The sequence below is a fragment of the Mesoplodon mirus genome, assembly GCF_964341445.2.
Source record: "Mesoplodon mirus genome assembly, contig: HAP1_SCAFFOLD_2260, whole genome shotgun sequence".
Taxonomy (NCBI): Eukaryota; Metazoa; Chordata; class Mammalia; order Artiodactyla; family Ziphiidae; genus Mesoplodon; species Mesoplodon mirus.
Window position 1 is genome coordinate 37160 of NW_028294309.1, and position 11664 is coordinate 48823.

Sequence of the window (11664 nt, forward strand, 5' to 3'; positions counted from 1 at the left end):
TACATACATGTGTATATACATATATATATGCATATATACATATATGTGTATATATACATATATATGTTTTTCAGCCTTAATAGCCAAAGCTACATCTCGACATCATGATCTTGCTAAAGAATTCCATGGTATATCTCTGATCCTGCCTGAAGATAATTTACATGGAAAAATTGGCTTTAGTTCGGGTTCCTTTTATGTGTATAGAGTTGTTTTTTCTTTTTAGCTTCATCTACACTTGATGAGCACTCTGTTGCGGAAACCACGGGATCGCTTCATTTAAGTATAACGACAATTCAAGAGGTTTTAAAGGTATACCTTTGATCCTAACGAAGAGTGTATCTTCGATAATCAAAAATTCTGAAACGAGTATTTATTGTCTTAACTTAAGCAAGAAGTATATTTAAAAGTGACTATTACACATAAGTTAGGTTAGTAAATTCTTGCGAAACATTGATAACCCTGGCATGAAAAACAGCATAGTTTTTCTCAGTTATTTATTCGTTAAAAAAGAGATCGCGGTGTTTGAGTTCTTGGAAGAACGGTGGAATTATCTCTAATGTCGAATCTTTTAACCCGTTTATGAAAATGTTTCTTATTAGTCGGACACCTTTCCAGAATTAAAACGAAAAATTTTTCAGAAACAACCCTCTGGTGCTTCCACAGAATCGTTAATGAAGGTGTTGGAAGAGCATAGAAAAAGTCGAGTGAAGCCACGAAAAGCTCATAATCACCTTTTTGCGCCTCCGGTTTCATATATGTCAGTGCATATATCTTAGTTAGTAAAAAAAGGTGCATTCACACTGCTCTATTTAAGTAAACCATCATTGCCGTGTACCTCGCGTAATCTCTCTTCCACTAAATCATGTAGCAGTGGTGGAATCATGGTAGGAGCTGTCTTTTATAGTTGCCGCAATAACATTGCGCAATATATTTGTAGTTTAGGCTGGATTCGCTGTGGCAGAAAATGCTTTGGTAGGTTAAGTTTCAAGTGTTTCTGTAAAGGCTGTCTTCCTGATTTATTTTCAAGGCTAACATATTCTGTTCAGGATAAAACTACAGATATGAATAAGACAATTGTTCCTGACAATGAAATGGTTTCAAAGGTTTCTGCCACATTGACGGTTGTTCTTTGACTTTATTTTGCTATCGTTCTATTTAGCATGATTCATTTTCCTTTCAGCTCTTTATTTTGCTCGCCCACCCACTACTTTTTTATTGCTCTTCTCCATATATTTAATCTATACAGCTTCCCGATGCAGACCTTATATCACGCGTCGCCTGAGAAGCTTATTTTGTACAAATTAAAGTTTGCAAAATTTTTTTGCAAACGGGTTAGTTCTTTTCGCGACGGAACTGTTCTAAGAAGAAGGAAACTAAGAGTACCAGCTTATTATTATGATTCCATATGTTTTATCATTGAAGACATTAGAGATACTCGACTCTATCGTAACAACTCGTATAACCTAAACGTTTTGCCATCAACTTTTGAACCTTTTGGTATACCATTTATATATATACTTGTGGAGTTTGTATATATGTATATATACATACAAACAAACATATATACAAACATATATACATATAACATTTATATATTTATAATATATATACATATATATAACCTCAGGAGGGGCTGGTGTAGAGCAGTGATTAGAGGTGAATTTGCAATATGCACTGTATCGAACAAAGGTTCGATCCCTTCATCTAAGGTCACCATGCCTTCATCTCTCCGTGGATGACGAGTTGGTTAAAACTTGTTTGGAAGGATAAAAGCACTAACTTGAAACATCATTGGGCCACCTTTGGCTAGTGTATAGGCCAGATACGCATTCAATCATTCCTATGATGGTTGATGGAATCGACCACATGCCACTTCCTTCATGGTCTAATCAAAGCCGAATAGTTAATCCTTTACCTAAGGAGCTTCTACTCACCAATTTGAAAACTCTTTGAGCTTGTGCAATCTTTCCAGCGTCCTAGAGAGGTTTTCAAACAGGAAATTTTCTCTACTGAAGCAAAGTTAGCAATTCGCATATTGTTTGGAAGACATTTTAAAAGTCTCCAGTTCTACTTTCATTGTAAGCTAAGTAAGACAGATTTTCAAATTTATCTCTTGATGGGATTTGGGATTCAAGAGGATGGAATACATAAGCGAAGTTTGGAATTCCTCTTAATAGTGTTAACAGTTGTTATGTGAAGGCACAGTCTAATAAATATGTTCATCTCTTCAAAAGATGTTGGTACCCTCGATTCTGATTCGTCGCCTGCCCAAGCCACTTTACTTTCACAACGAGATATTAGAAGTACTCCAAAAATTCTTAAAGTTCTGTTAAATCTCCCAGAAGCTGCAGTCCATTGCAAAATCTGTTCTCGATAATCCAAGTGTCGTGATGCATCATATTGCTCCACCACTGAAGTCATCTTTGTCCTTCTATGTACCTCTCTTTACTTTCTTCGCATATGAGAAACACTGGATGTTTCTGTGGCTTATGAATTGTATTTTTTACACTCGTTGAACAATTCGAAAAAGTTCAGTTCTCTTCGGCCGACATAACACAAGCGTTTATTTGAACATACAATTTAACATCCAGTTCAACTGTATCACCTGTATTCCCGTTGATCTTCGATTGAATCAAGCGGGCGCCAGTAATTCCTCCATCTGTCCCTGTCGCGTGCAAGAGTGGTCCAAAGGGTTCTGCTCGCTCTAGGGACACGTTGAGCATCATACCATTCGTTCAGCGTGTTTGTAAAGAACTCTGAAGAATCGGGTCGGTGGTCTTCCTGTTGTGCGCTTGACATCCCGAGGAATCCAATCCGTGGCGGCTCTTGTCCATCGGTTGCCATTTCGTCGCATCACGTGCCCGGCCCACCTTATTTTTGACATTTTGGCGTAAAGGACGGCGTCTCTAATTTTCGATCGTTGACGTAGGTCCGAGCTTCGTATTCCCTCTCTCACTTGCGTGACACGCGACACTCCTAGCATCGCCCTTTCGCTGAGTGTTCTTTCATCCTGCCTACGTAGCGATCAGGTCTCTGATGCGTATGTTAATGCAGGAAGCATCGTTGAGTCAAAAATGTGGGCACGGAGTCGAGTGTTCTTCATCCTCTTCACTACATCCTCGATGCTCTTAAAAGCTCCCTAAGCTGCTCTCTTCCTCCTGCTCAGCTATGGAGCTACGTCATTCATCATGTTGAGTTCTCGAGTTCTTCTAGGTACACATAACTGTTGCATTCGGAGATATTTGTTCCGTTGAGCTTAAATGGGGCCTTTGAGACCGATCCGTTTTCATGAATACCGTTTTCGTCATGTATAGTCGAAGACCAATACTTCCACATACTCGGTCAATGTCGGCAAGCATTCGTTCCGCCTGACTGATGTTTGATGTTATAAGGACGATATCATCAGCAAAGCGAAGATGGTGTAGTTGCCGACCATCATTTTTCACTCTTTCATTGTCCTATTCCAATTTTCGCATAACGGCTTCGAGGCTCGATGTGAAAAGTTTTGGCGACATTGTGTCGCCTTGTCGAACACCCCTCTTTGCGTTCATTTTAATTGCGTTGTAAAATGGCGATACGGTATTCTATTCGTGAAATTCTTCTATAGCTCACGAAGGAGTGGTGTTTGGGTAGCGACGCCCTGGTTTCCCAGAGCTTCTATAACCGCTTCTGTCTCAACGGAGTCAAAGGCTTTCCTCAAGTCGATGAAAGTGAGACAGAGCGGTCTTTTATACTCTCGTGATAGTTCGATGAGCCTCGTTATTGTGTGTATGTGGTCTATCGTACTGAATCCTTTTCGGAACCCTGCTTCCTCGCATGGCTGTACCTCGTCCAATGTTCTGTCCATCCTGTTGAGAATGACTCTAGTAAAGAGTTTATTTACGACGGACAGCAGGCAGATTGGGCGATAGTTGCCAATGTCGTGGAGGTCTCCCTTTTTCTACAACAACACGGTTTTGCTGGTCTTCCATTGTTTGGAACCTTGCATTCTGACAGGTAGCCTGTGAAGAGACGAGCCAGTGCATTTGCACACCCAAATCGGTTATGCAAAATCTTCGGTTTACTATGATGTGGTCTATTTCACTATGGTACTCTCCATTGGGGGATTCCCACGTCCAGCGTTGAGAGAGGGGCTTTTGGAACTGTGAGTTACCATGGATTGTCTTGGTCGTCATGATAAACTCGGATAGCCTCTCTCCCTGTTCGGTCCAATCTTAGCGTTGAAGTCGCCAATTATGACTTTGAAGGAGGTATGATCTTCTCTGTAGAACTTCTCCAAGTCCATATAAAACGCTTCGACCTCATCTTCGTCGTAGCTTGAGGTAGCTGCGTAGACGACGTAGATAATTAGAGCCGGCATAGGCCCACATCTCTTCAACCTTAACCGTCCGATTCGGGTTGTTAGTTGTTTAAACGATTCGATGTTCATGGCCAAACTCGTGTTGACGAGGACACCAACGCCTCCAACTCCTCTATTGTCGCATGTTCCAAGGAAGAGTTCTTTTCCAGGATCATAAACGGCGTTAAAGGAATGATGTCTCCTCGTCTCAGCCAGTCCGATGTCGTCGTATCTGATCTTTCTGGCCTGCATCAGCAAGTCCTCAACAGCGGACTCAGATGCAAGCGATCTTGCGTTGTAGGTACAGATCGTCACCTTAGTCCTATCACATTTAGGTAGCCCAGATAGCCCTGAGATTGTAGCAGCCTCTCCGTACTCGTCCTACCCAACGCTGCCTTATCGGGGGCTCTTTCGTGGTCAGGGGAATGACTCTCATTTATTTTACTCTGTTTGGCATCTTTTGTACCCACGGGGTAGCTTGCCGGGCTCTAACCATGGGGGCTGAATATACTAATGAGTAGCTTGCCAGTCTTTCCCAGAGTTCATTGGAGTTGAGTGGACAGGACTCCTAACCGCCTCCCATGTACTTCCTAGTCACTTGCTTGCAGGCTTTTGGCCGAATTGACTTGTAGAATACAATTTGCACTGCCAGATCTGCGCAGCAGAAAAAGAGTGTTCATCCCTTTGATCCACCTGCTGCTCTGGGAAGCACAAGGTCGCTTTTGGTTCGCGTTTGACCCCCTATCCGCCACCTGGGGACGCGCCACGTAGCCTCACGACTAACCGGCTCGAGATCCATCAGTGAGGAAAAACCTCAGTGAGTGGAAATCCGTGGAACATCCAGTTATTACCAGCAATTGGTTGTTTTTCATTTGAAATCTCTTTTAAGAATCATAGTTGTAGTACTGAATTTATAAGAGGGTAGAGTTTTTGGCGTTGGTCAATAACTTTGGGATTTACAATCTATTACGCTGAGCCTCGAACAGGTAAAATATTTGCCCTATACGATCTTGCGTGGCCTACCGATGTTTCCAGGTAATGTTTTTTTTTGGAACCACTTTCCTGATCTCAAAGGATGGAGAGTTCGGTTTGTTTGGAGCGCGAGATCGAGCCAAGCCTCGTTTATTATAGGGTTCCTAGGCGATAAATACTTTTCTTTAAAGTGGATAGTTGTAAATGTTGTATAAAATTGGAGAAATATACTACATGTGTTGCAAAATCGACCGCCAAAGGTGACAGCAACGTATTTCAATAGAAACATGGAAAACTAAATAGATAAGCCAAATTGTAGAGCCGAATACACAAATAAGGGGCGGGCTATTGCGAAACTACAGTGAAAATCATGAGTCACATATTATTCGTTGCGTGAGAGATGAGAAATTATACGTTGTTCCATGGGCTTGACACAAAAATTTAGACGTTGTACACGTTGTCTTAGGTGGGTTAAAAAAGAGATTAGATCAAGACGAACTGGAAATATATCTGGCTAAAAATTCACCTCTCAAAATGCTTTACATGGTGAAGACTCTACTCCGAAGCGAATGGTACCGCCAACATTCATTTGAATATTATTTCCTTCTCGGTTTCTTTTTGATTTTCTTTTTTTTATTTCCTAATGTATACATTTTAGAAAATGGATCATGGTGCTGCTTGTAATCAAGGGAAGGTTTCATGCGAGGGAGAGGTGCGTTGTGAGGCGGTTTTTTTGCTTTTATGATTTTAATAGTTCCTCTTTCTCTTACAATATTCGTTCCTGGTGGTGATCCTTTTCGAGCATCGCGACGTTTGCGTGTGTTATTCTATAAAATACAAACGTACAAATCTTTTGAAGTTGCAACTACAACTGGGTGGCTTAAGCCACAATCATTATTGTCAGCCATCCCAATGTTCACCTTAAAGCTCTCTTGCATCTTATTCTGTCTCTCTGATATCTTTCTGGGCCATTTATAATGAATAGAAGAATGATTGTAAAGTTGCATTCAAACCCCGTATACAATCCATTTTCCATCCTTGGATTAGGGTTATAAGGCAACGAAAGCAATAAAGGGAAAGCTAGGCAAGTAGGATCTAATTAGCAAGCACTCTATGTATAATAAGTAAACAATTAGTATTTGTGTATAAATTTTTGTGTTCGCTCTCATCAACTTCCGTGCTGTTGTTTGCTTGTTTATTAGCTATTCAAGCTGTTTTTCATACATATTTTGCTAATTGTACGCATATCTCTATGATGACACTTCACTCCGTTAGCTGCATAGTACTATATGTTGCGTCCTATTGCTGTTTGTGAGTAAATGTAAGCCAAAACCAACTATGTATTTTTTATGATCAGAGATATAATTCCTATATCTGTTGTGCTGGGATGGTTTGCACACAACATACATTAGTCATAATCATTCTTGATTCTGTGTATACTGGTTGATTCTATGATTGGGAAGAAGTGGTGAGACACTTCAGAGCTTGAAGAAGTAAGTCCACGTATACTCTTCAAATGTCGGTAAGGCAACTAATAGGTTTGCTAAGTTCCCCAGAGAGCGGCTCGTAGCTGTTTTTGGTCGTTATTCACTTCTTTCGTATGCCCCATACAACCTAATGACGTGCGAGTGAATGAAGTTGACGAATATATCTTTAGTTGAGCTCTCGACCGCATTCCTCTGCAAGATCATCTAGCTCTTTATCTACAAACGCTATGGTTCCATGCTTTTCACAACTGACTTCTAATCCGACGCGGAGGTTTTTTTTTCACTTACCAATAAGAATTTTATGACAGCTTTATTTTCTGAAAATTGAGATTTAGGTCTGTGCTTTATATCCCTCAACTCGAAGTAGCGTTCGGTTTCGTAGCTATTGGAGATACAGCTGTTTCGAACGTTGATGTTACCAATCGTACAGATACCTCTCTTCAAATAAGGGCGAAGCTCAGTCATTCTGGACCACCTTTTACTGTACACTAGTTATTTTCTAAAATCTTTCCTATCACTATTCAATGCTCTAATGAAGAACGACCATATTGGTTGCAGCTCTTGGACAGCCAAATCTTACTTCTGGATGCACGTCGTACTGTTCCGCTTCGAATTGAATTTTCCCCGTCTCAGAATGCTCGATTCTATACAAATCTTCTGATTGCGGTGGAGGGAGGAGGTGGACCTCAAGTGAACTATAGGGTATTCTTTTTTTTCTTATAAGCTTTTATTTATAGATAATGTTTCATTGTTTCTTTTCTTTTCTTAAATCTTTGTTGTGTAACTTCAATGGTGTTAATTTCATTTTTATGGTTACTTTCAGCTGAAATAAACTCTTAATTTTTCTTTCTACTTTTCTAATACACTTCTACATAAAGTATTATTTCTTTTAAGATGCCGGTTCGAGGACTGGGTGGAGCTGCAGTTGTTACAGTGAAGGCCAGAGATGACCTACGTATTTCACGAAATGGAACTTATATCTTACAGTCTTCTCATGAATCAACTTTCTCATTTTCGTTGACAAACTCAGGAAACCGGTTTGTTACTAACAACCGTTGTTGATTCAGAAGCTATTGGAAGAGCATTGTATGTGATTATATCTTATATGATTCATTATAAAACTTGAACTTTTAGACGAGCGTTTTCCCGTGTAGTCGTTTTATGCACTACAGAATCTGGCGCTCTGGAACACATTCCTGCTGATATTCGTCCAGCTCCTGGAATTGTGATAGATCGTGGTGACTCTAAGGAAAGGATATTCACTGTTATTTATTTTGCTTACGTCTTGTTTTTATTTTCATTTAAATGTCCTCTGTAGTAACACATTTAGATATGTGGTCGTAAACAAAATTCACTTAAAACTTATAATTATGATTTTATCCTGAAGAAAAATTTATCGTAACGCTCATCTAACTTTTCAAAAAATTTTGACGCGCTTAATATCGCCTACAGTTATTTTAGCCTTTTTAAGCTGGTTTCCATACGTCTCCATTCTCCCATATCTTCAATGAACTCAATTGTCTCTACTGCGTCAACAGCAGTAGGCGTTTTTGCATACCTGTATTTCTGTACTCCCTTTTGATTTCGAAACTTATTAGATCCATTTAAAGTAGTTTTGTTGTAGCAACAGCGAACAGCTACTGAGCTTCAAGTGATGGTATATTGGGGAGAAGAACGCACTCGTCAACGACTAAGATGGTTGATTTACTTTCTCCTCATTCTTCTTTTTTGAGACATGAATATGGTGTTTTCATATCCTTACGTTTCACTATTTTTTACTTTCTTAAAGGTATCTCTGTCATTTCAGAATAGTTTTGTACATATTTCTTACTTGTATTTTTTATAGCTCACGAAGTTTTAGTTTCGAGAAATTGAAAGACATTTCACATCTGTGTGAAGGGATTCGTTTTACGGATGCTTTTCTTGGTGAAGAGTTATCATTCTGCCCTCCTGAAGAACATCCCATTACCAAAGAGGACGTGCGACTTTTCGATCAGAAGCTGAGGATGTCTACTATATATGTGAGTCGGTAATTTTTCGCAATGTCTGGTTTTCATAGCTGTATTATTTGTAGGTTTGCTCCCAGCTAGTTCGCCTAAGGCAATCATTGGCCTCGAGCTATTCAACATCGCTTGAGAGGAGCCTTCAACCAGAAGACACTTTTCACGAGAAATCTACTTACAAAGTAGCTGTTCCTGACCAAACGCTGCAATAGATGGGATCAAATCTTATATTTAACTAGAGATTTTCTAATTTCTTATTTCGATCTCTGGATCTCTTTCACGATGTATGGTTAGAGGGTGATATAAAAGCTGTGTTTTTGTGATGCATTTCGTTCCAACGCTGGAAATGCGTTTAATGTAATGTCATATTTGAAAAAAGTGAATTCAAGAGGCAAATGATGCTGTCGACATACTCTTATGGTCCTGAATACGGCCTGGATGTGGTCCATACAACAGGTTTCATGACGGAATCCTGATTGCTGTTGTTGTGACTCAAAGTTCACGATATGCAGAAGAGGGTAATCTTCGTGTAAAAATTGTAGAGAACACTCAACAAGCGTATCGGACAGTACTGATGAAGAATTCTTTTGCAACCTAAGGAGGAGGAGCGTGCGCGAGATCGACTATCTAGGATCCTTTCCTTTGAAAGTAAGACGTCATATGGCTTGTGGCTTTCAACCAGAAAGAATTTTGTAATGATTTTATTTGGCAATCAATGACGGAGTCACTGACCTATCTGTGAATAAATGAATAAAGATAGGTAGAGTCTCATGTGTAGATGGAAACGAATAACGCAGAAAATTATAAAATAGTTCTACAATTCTCAATTGATCTCAAAAAGAATCCTGAATGGTTACAATACACTACTTTCGTGGAGTGTTGCTATAGTTGAAAGTGTTCAAATGGCATTTGCAATACACCTGATTTAAATACTAATGGTGCACGTGTAGCGTAGTAGTTAGAGGTGGCCTGCAATACGCTTTCCAACAATCCTTGGTTCGATCCCGTACCCAGGCACACTAAACCTTCCATTCCGCTGGAATCGGTATATTGGTACCAGACTTGGTTGAGAGGATAAACACACTGACGTGATAGATCGGTAGGCCACCGAAAGTCATTTTATTGGCAAATATATGCATTTATTAATCTCTACAATGCTTGATGAAGTCGAATGCATAGCGCGATACTGATCAGCACTGATTGATTGTCCTTTATTTTTCAAATAATAACAAAAACCACAACAATCTATCGTACTTTGCAAGAAAACGGAAATATCGATGAAAAAAAAAAACATAAAAAAACCAAAGTGTGCATAGGATGAGACCGATGTCAAATAATATTGTGGTTTAATGAAACGAAGAAAAAACTCGAAAGAATCTAAAATGCCCAACTAATTTATGTGTGTAGGGTGGATACATATTAGAAAGGTATTTCTTCGCGATTCTTTTTATCCGTTTGCTAGCCTTAATAAAAGAACTAATTTACGTGGAAATTGTTTTGAAATTAGCAACATTGTCGCTTTTTAGATCCATGTTATATGGCTTTGGACAATTAGATCAAATTTGCCACACATTTTAAAAAGGGCAACCAGAAACAGTCAATTATTTTGTACAAAAATCCTCGACAAAATCTGGTACCTGTAACGCTGTAGATTCTCGACTAATAGATTTACGTAACCCTCACATACGAATCATTTCACATCGGATCTCTGGCTAACCGATTACCATTTTTTCGCAGGAATCTCGAAAGCTACTACTACTAAGAAGTCTTTAAAAACTAGACCGCTGCTGAAAACGTTTTCAGGAAAATCGTCGATTTCAAGACGTCAAAATGCTATGCGAACAAAAGAAAAGTGTCTCATTGGTAGAATTAGTAGATTCCAACTGTTCCTTTTTTCAGAGTAGCCATGTTGTGTTTGATCAGGATTATATCATTTTAAAAGTAAATTATGACCTTTATAAATAAATCGTCTACAATCCATCGTTATTTTATCACCTGAGATTGTTTTCATGAGAGCAGCGATTTGAATCTTCCGATTTGTTAACAGACGAACTGCTCGACAACAATGTTACAAACCAAATTCAAGGTTTAAGGGCTTCGTTGGTCTGGTGCCGCATTGAACCAGTAAGGTTATTATGTTGTTAAATGGTTAGGAAAGTGTAATCTTCTGGAATTTACTAAAGAGACATCTGGGTAAAAATATGAAGGATATTGATACTTATACTACTTCATAATTGAAAATTAAACAATTGTTGTTCAACCCTTAAGTAGTCGCCAGTTATGCGGATTTGAAGAAGCCAATTGGTCCTGAACAAGTCTGGTACCAATTCTCCAACCCGACTCCTGAGGGATGATAGGCTTAATGGTCCTCGTGTATGATCGAACCAATACTTTCTTTTGCTGAACAGCATCACTTCTAATGTGTTATCAATTCCTAATTTTAATAGTACTCTATGAAATTTAATGAATAAATTGAATGGATTCTGCTGCCTAGAATATAGCTTTTCGGTTCGCTTCCTTAACACAAAAACGCCATGTGTACCAAAATCGGTATACACCCCTTGAAAGATTCCCAGAGGTTTTCTTACCGCACTTCTTGAAATCACTAGAAAAGAAAATTCGACGTAAATCGTATGTCCGGAATAGCTCTTCGAAAACTGTTCTCTCTCCTAATAATTTATAAAAAACCTCCATTTAGAGCAGCTCAATTTGGGACAAGAGTGTATTGCTTTTTAAGAGAATATACACTACAGATTATGGCCAATGAGAAAACGCAGATATTCCCTTGTTTAGACATTGAGGTTCATTACCTTAGGACAGCTTTTCACTATGATGTAATAATAAATCAGTAACATTTATAAAA

The 11664-nt window shown here is 39.1% G+C and overlaps 1 long non-coding RNA gene across 1 annotated transcript; it reads left to right on the plus strand.

Moving 5' to 3' along the window:
• Positions 1 to 7083: 7083 nt before the first annotated feature.
• LOC309798221 lies at positions 7084 to 8000 on the plus strand. The gene is made up of 3 exons (XR_014293014.1): positions 7084 to 7281; positions 7357 to 7835; positions 7933 to 8000. It is a non-coding gene; the product is annotated as an uncharacterized lncRNA (long non-coding RNA).
• The last annotated feature ends 3664 nt before the right edge of the window (positions 8001 to 11664 follow it).